At 36.0% G+C, this 7,769-nt stretch overlaps 1 pseudogene; it reads left to right on the forward strand.

Annotated features, from left to right (window-relative positions):
- The first annotated feature begins 7,244 nt into the window (after positions 1–7,244).
- On the forward strand, positions 7,245–7,363 carry LOC111737876 (annotated as a pseudogene).
- Positions 7,364–7,769: the final 406 nt, after the last annotated feature.

Here is a 7,769-nt window from a genome sequence, read left to right on the forward strand (position 1 = left end):
TTGCGACAATATGGATGGACCTCGAGATAATCATGCTAACCGAAATAAGACAGATTGAAAAAGTTAAAAATCACGTGATATCACTTATATGTGGGATATAAACTAAAAGCAACAAATGAACAGAACAAACAGAGACTCAGGGACATGGACAATGGACTAGTGGTTACCAGAGGGTAGGGGGTGGGGGAGGAGGGAAGAGGTAGATGGGGTAAAGGGGGTCAAATATAGCAGGGTAGGTGGGGCGAAGTGGGTAAAGGTGATTAAAGGAAACTGGACTTTGGGTGGTAATCACACAATAGAATATATACATGTTAAATTATAATGTATACATGAAAATTATATAATTGTATTAACCAATGTTACCCCAATAAACTTAAATATATATATAAAATGAGGCAAGGAGAGTAGATCTCTCTAAGGCCCCTTCCTATTTTAACAATTTCCAATCCTATGACGGTTTATGTTCTGAAACTCCATTTCTATATTATTAATCACAATATTGGGTGCTGTGTAATAAACTGGAATAAAATTTAGTGGATGGGCTTGTAGCTCACTGTGAAAAAGATTGGTGTCATTGGAGAAAGTATTTTCGAAAATTTTATAACAGGAAGTTAGAAGGACCCAGACAATTACAGGGAGTAGAGATCCAATAGGGGAACCAAATGGGGAGACAGGTATAAAATTCTTGGTGGTTCCACAAGATTCTATGCTCATTTACTGACTAAGACACCATGACTATACCCAACATTTAATGCACATTACCTTATTTAATCCTTAAAAAAGCCCTGTGGAGTTGGAATATTTAATCCCCAATTTTATGCGAATGATGGAGCCTCAGAAAAGTTAAAAAATTACTGCTACAAAGTCACACAGTTAGTTTGCAGGGATGCTGGAATTAAAATTTAAGACTACGTGCAAAAATGCCCATTGTCTTTCTGATGTTTTATAAAGTCTCTCAGTTTTCTGTGTACACAAGGCACATTTATTTACTCTCAGATAATTATATAAATGACAGTATGGGTCATTACTGACACAATTATTATTTATAAGCATAGATATCAACCTTTCTGAACACTGATATAAAAGTGCTATTTTAATTCACCGATGGAGCTGGTCCTATTAAATATTATCACCTGCGATTGTAATTTTCTTGCAAAGTATTTTCAGGGGGTGGAAAGGTAAAGAGACTGACATTTGTGACATTGTTGTGCTCCCTTATCTGTGGTTTTGCTTTTTGTAGTTTCAGTTACCCATGGTCAACTGCGGTCTAAAAATATTAAATTGAAAATTCCAGAAATAAACAATTCAAAATTTTTAAATTCTGTATCATTCTGAGTAGCATAATGAAATCTCAGACTGTCCAACTCTGTCTTATACAGGATGTGAGTCTTTCCTTTGTCTAGCATATCCACTCTGTGTATATATTACCCACCAGTTAGTTATTTAGTAGTTGCCCCAGTTTTTAGATCAGTTACAGGAGAGGGAGAAAGAACACATTAAAAGTATATAAGATTATATAGGTGAAACTACATAAGATAACTTTTATTAAACTATATTGTTATAATTCTATTTTATTTTTAGTTATTGTTAACTCTCACTGTGGCTAATTTATAAATTAAACTTTATCATAGGTATATGTATATAGGAGAAAACATAGTATATAAGCTCCTGTTTTATAAAACCCCACACTACTTTCCATGGCTGATTTTCAAATCAGACTGTAGTTATTCTCTGTTTCTTTGAATTTTCAACTGGAATGTTCTTTCAGTTATTATTTTAAGGAATCTCCAAAAGTTCACAAATATACACTGACATCAGTGATTAAAATATATTGTTCAGACAGTAATCAAATCAGAGTCTCAAGAATCACATCGATGGTGTCTGACTATGTTTTAAGGAACATAAAAATAAAAAATTTCAGTAATTCCTGACCATTGTAGGTCCTTAAAATGCATTTATTTATTTTTATGTTTTAAATTAGTTTCAAGTATACAGTATCTTGGTTAGACAATTATATAGTTTAGAAAACCATCCCGCAATTGCTCCTTCTCAACTCTGGTAATATGCATTTGATTATTGAGTAAATTGGTAATCTTCATTACTGAATAACAACCAGCATTCATTGGATACTTATATTTGACCATTGGACTGAATCAGTTTCACAGTAAGTTGTACCTGTTCCTTTTTCCCACCCCCTAAATAACCCTCCCCTGCCCCTTTAGGATACTTATCAGCAGCCATTTAAAATGCTTCCAAGTCAAAGAATACACATCCCTTGACACATACACCTAAATCTTAGTAATTTTTAAGCAAAAATTTGATTTGCTATATGCCATAAGCTAAATGGATAGTGTGGGGCACACATTTGTCTGGAGACAAAGTCTTGCTCTAAACAACAGTTTAAAATGTTTCAGTGGGCACCTATTGAAAGTGATATATTATGTGAGCAATTTCTTTGCAGTTATCTGTAGAAACAGCTCAGCTACTTAGACATAAATGAGTGGTAAAACCAAGGTGAAGTGTTCCCTAAATTCCCATGCTGAGTTGTTTGTTCTGTCCTTTGTGCTCCCACAGCACTTTTTTCTTACTTCTGAAATAGCACTCACCAGCGTATATTTATTTGTTTACGTACAAGTCTGCTGCCACATTTGATCATTAACTTTTCAAGGTCAAAGATCAAGTCTAATTCTTCATTATATCTTTAGTACCTAGCACAGTGCCATGTACATAATAAGAGCTCGATAGATATTTACTGAGTGATTGAATGAAAGAATAGAGGTCTCTCCATTTTCCTCTAATATATTAAGATTTGTGGGGACTAATGTTATGTGCAACCTAAATTCCCCTTCAACATTTACCCCAGCTTCTGGGAATGTTGTCAGGCCTCAGGTGCAAAGAGCTGCTTAGTTCAAAGTTACACCCCGTCCCATGGCGGAGTCATGTAAATGACTAACCCATACAGGACTATAAAGGCATGGCCACCTTGGCCAAACAAGGAAAAATTGTGAGAGGTCATTAAAGACACAGAGCTCCCTTAGGGTTGGTGAAGGCTGCCACTGGGCCCACATATCAATATATCTTTTTCCTCTGCCCAAGCCTGCTTTTTTCTCTTCTTTAAGCATCGATCGCCAAAATATTCTTTAATAAACAGATCATAAGCTAACATCTGTCATAGGGTCTATTTTCCAAGAAACTCAACCTGCAAGAAGTTTAAAGAAACATTTAAACAAAAGTTGTAAAATCTGCCTTACTGTCATTGTCTTACTGCCACCCTGACACCTCTAATGGGAACCTATGCTGACTTATAAATGACATGTTAGAAATTATCTTATGTAGTTTCACCTATATAATCTTATATACTTTTAACTTTAGCCCTGAAAACTAGGATTTATGTTTTAATTCCAAACTTTGTATATGTAGCTCAAGAGCCTAACAAAACTGTCCAAGATCTTATAGATTATTTGAAGCTAGTAGTTAAATTTTCCTTGACCCCCAAGTAATAAAGGCAAGAACTAAATTAGAAGCCTGAGAGATTTTATTTTATCCTTTAGATGTACCAAGAGACCACCGGCTTACATAATATATGATAACATGTCACTTTCAATAGGTGATTATTGAAATATTCCATGAATGTAACCTTCTCTATTCACTGACTTATTTTTCTTCAAAAAATAGATTGAAGAAAAGGTGAGTAATTCTTTTTTTAAATAAATTGTCATCCTCTTTTCAGGAATTTTAGGTTGGGTTCCCTAGAAGTATCATTTGAGAGGACAACTTATTTAAGTGATTTATTAAAATAGTAAATTGAGGATGAAAGTAAAGAAACCAATATGGGAAGAGAAAAAATATTAAACCAGAGTATGTTTTCAGCTAAAGACTACCTTCGGTCTGATCTCAGTGTCTGGACAATTAATGTACCAGACAAGAAGGAGTTAATCCTTCCTTGAGGCAAAGGGCTATCTTTTTGTACTGCCATGTAATCAGATGTTAATTTTGGGCTGCCACCCAGGACATGTGTAACCAACCTAATACCAAGTGGTAGGTAGAAGTCAATTCTTCTGAGTAGGAATCACCTGTGTGTCACTGGTCCAGAAAAGGGGACCTGTGAAGGATACCAGAGTATCCACTACATCATGTATTTTTAGTAGCCCATGATCTACTTTATTCAATTAGTATTCATTGAGCACCTACTGAGTACCAGGCTTATTCGAGATACTAGAAATACAGAAGTGAATAAAACAGATATAAAATCATGTCCTATTGGAGCTTACATTCTAGTAGAGAAAGAGAAGTAATAAACATAAATTACTTACTTAATATGTCAAAGGTTGTTAAGGAGTATGAAGGAAAACAAAGTAGTGAAGGGGAGAGGCTGCAACTTTAGATAGGATGGTCAAGGAATGCTTCATCGAGAAGAAGATGTTGGAGCAAAGACCTAGAAGAGGTGAGTGGACAAGTCACGCAGATATTCTGAGAAAGAATTTTTTAGCAGAAATTACTGCAGGTAGTGCAAAGTTCTCAAGCTGGGAGTGCTGGTTATTTACAAGAAGAAATAAGGATTTCGGCATGACTGAAATAGAAAGAAATATGGGGAGAATAAAAAAGATGAGATGAGAGAGAGCAACAGCAAGGCCAGGTAGGGCCTTATAGGTTACCGTGAGTACCTGACTTTAACTCTGAGTAAAATAAAAAATTAATGGAAGAATTCTCAGAAGAGTAGCAAGATCTGACTCACATCTTGAATGGAACACTTTACCTGCAGTTTTGAGAGGAGGTGGTAGACAGGGAAAGAACAGAGATACCATTTAGAAAACTATTACAGTATCTGTAAGAGAGTTGTCTGTAAGGTTTTTTAAAATTCTAAATATATTTTGAAGATACGGGCAATGGAATTTGTCGACTGAATATATGGGATGAGAAGAGAAAACGAGTCAAACCTAATTCTAAATGGAAACACTCATAACAACTGACCAACAGCATCGGTCTGCTTTCAAATTGATGGTCATGGTCAGTTTCATTGGAGATGTTTACTTTGCTTTAACAAAAGATGCAGGATAGGAATCAATGTAGAATTCATGGCAATGGCATAGCAGAGGTCTTGTAAGTCATATGAGCAATGTCTGAAACCCCCCAAATCACTCTGCATTTGGCATGCACAAGTTCCTAAGAGAAAAAGCTGAATGTCAGCTCAAGGAAAACATCAGTTCTGTTGTCCTTTCAGCTTGTGTACTTTGCGTCCACTTTCTGATGCAGCTGTATCATCGGTTAGTCATCACTCGATAAACAGTCTCAAAAATGAGATACAGGGGCCTGGTCCTGTACATAATGATGTTGGATAGAACTTCACTCAAATTGGATCTGTTATACTCCTATAAATTTCATTTGTCAAGATATGAATCATCGATTGTCTCTGAGAATAAATAAGAAGGAAGTAACAGCCATTGGTGTTTTCTTTCCAAAAATATTTTGGCCTCATCAACTGGAAGAATAAAGTTGCCATCCTATAGGAGCGGTGGCTTTGAAGTCATAGGAAGAAGATACATTAAATTTGAGATATATTTTATGCGTCCAAGTGGAGATAAGTAGGAAATTTGATACAGGAATCTAAATTTCAGGAGAGAAGGTTGAGATAGAGATATGTATTTAAGAGTTAGCAAGAGGTAAATGGTATTTAAATCCATGAGTCTAGATGAAAACAATGAGATCCAGAGAGAATGAGTATAGATAGAAATATTTACTCATTGAGAATTTCAGTTGTCGGGGAGGTAAAAGAGAACTAGCAAAGGATACCAAGATCAAGATGTCAGTAAAAAAAAGATAGAATTAAGAGTCTCTGATGCTTTATAAAGCCAGTGGGGAGGGAGAAGATTTAAAAATTAAGAATGTAGCAATCAACTGCATTGAATTCTGATAACCATATGTCCAGAACAAAGACTGTTGGCTTTAGCCACAAGAAGGTCAATGATGACATTTATAAAAGCAGTTTTGTGGAGTTATGTGGAAATATTAATTAGAGATGGACTGAGAGAAAATGGGAGAAAAAGAACTAGAGACAGCAGATATAGATAAACTTTGCTGTAAGAGGATCAGGATCTGAGAATTGTAGCCATAGCCAAAAAGACAGTCATCAAAAGAGAGGTTTCTGTTGTTGCTGCTGAGGGATATTGTAGGCTTGGGAGAACAATCTGATAGATAAGAAAAACTAATAATGAAAGAGAGAAGGAGAATTACTGGAATGATATTCTTAAGTGAGTAAGAAAGGATGACACTAATGTACCAGGTGAGGTGTTGACCCCAGAAAGGAGCGCAAACAGTTCTTCCATTTTAGCAGAAGGAAAGGAAGAAATACATGAGCAAAGACGCAGGTCAGTGGGTGCAAATTTGTGCATGTTTTATCTTTAGTTACTGTTTCCTCATTGAAATACAACACAAGGCAAACATCTAAGGATGAGATGAGAAGAGGAGGTGTTAGATGTTTAAGGAAAGAACAGAAGGTTTGAACTGCTATGTGGGAGAGTGAATGGATAGAGAAATGTAGTTAGGATTTCTGGACAAAAGAAGTAAGAGTCCACTGGAAAGTAGGAGCCAAGGTGTTACAGTCAGACAATGCAGAATCGTTGTATGCTTTTCTCCAGCCATGTTCAGTTGTGAGGTTTAGTAAACTTGCGGGCTAGAGATAATCCAAGTTGGGATTTTTTCAAGTGAGTATATAAAGTGAGAAATTAGCAAGACAATGGAAAGTGCAAAGGAGTTATGACAATGATGGGCCATGAAATCCAAACTGCTCAAGAATCAGAATGAGGACACAGAAAGTAGGGAAATGAAGGCCTTTAACATAAGGAGAGAAAGCGGAAAATGAGATATCACCGTACACGTGTCAGAATGGCCGTCATCAAGAAATCAAAGACAGCAAGTGTTGGTGAGGATGTGGAGAAAAGGGAACCCTTGTGCACTGTTAATGGGATTGTAAATTAGTGCAGTCACTAGGGAAAACAGTAAGGAGATTCCTCAAAAAATTAAAAACAGAACTACCATAAGACCCAACAATTCCATTTCTGGGTATTTATCTGAAGAAAATAAAAACAATAATTCAAAAAGGTACGTGCACCTCTACGTTCATTGCAGCACTATTTACAATAGCCAAAATAGAAACAACCTACGTGTCGATAGATAGATGATTGGATAAAGAAGAAGCGGTACATATGTACAATGGAATATTACTCAGCTATAAAAAAAAGAATGAAGTCTACGGCCATGCCACCCTGAACAAGACCAATCCCGTCTGCTCTTGGAAGCTAAGCAGGGTCAGGCCTGATTAGTACTTGGATTGGAGACTACCTAGGAAGACCAGGTGCTATAGGCGTAAACAAATAAAAAACAAGAGATTATAAACTGACAAGGTCCTCGCAATCTGTGAGGTCAACCAAGGGTTGCTTCGCCTAAAAAAATAAAAATTAAAAAAAAATAAAAAAAATAATAAAATAAAAAAAGAATGAAATCTCGCCATTTATGACAACAACATGATTTCATTTATATGTAAAATCTAAAAAACTAAACAAACAAAACAGAAACTCATATATACAGAGAAAAAAATCGATGTTTGACAGAGGGGAGGGAGTGGGGGAGCGAAAAACGCTCAAGATAATGGAACTCTCATCTAGTTGAACATGAAAATCACTAATAGTTATGATGGGGTAATGTTAGGGAATGAAACAGTGAACAACAGCTACAATCTCCAAGGAACTAAGGAGTGACCCAAGGACAAGGTT

The sequence above is a fragment of the Pteropus vampyrus genome, unplaced genomic scaffold, assembly GCF_000151845.1.
Source record: "Pteropus vampyrus isolate Shadow unplaced genomic scaffold, Pvam_2.0 Scaffold31, whole genome shotgun sequence".
Taxonomy (NCBI): Eukaryota; Metazoa; Chordata; class Mammalia; order Chiroptera; family Pteropodidae; genus Pteropus; species Pteropus vampyrus.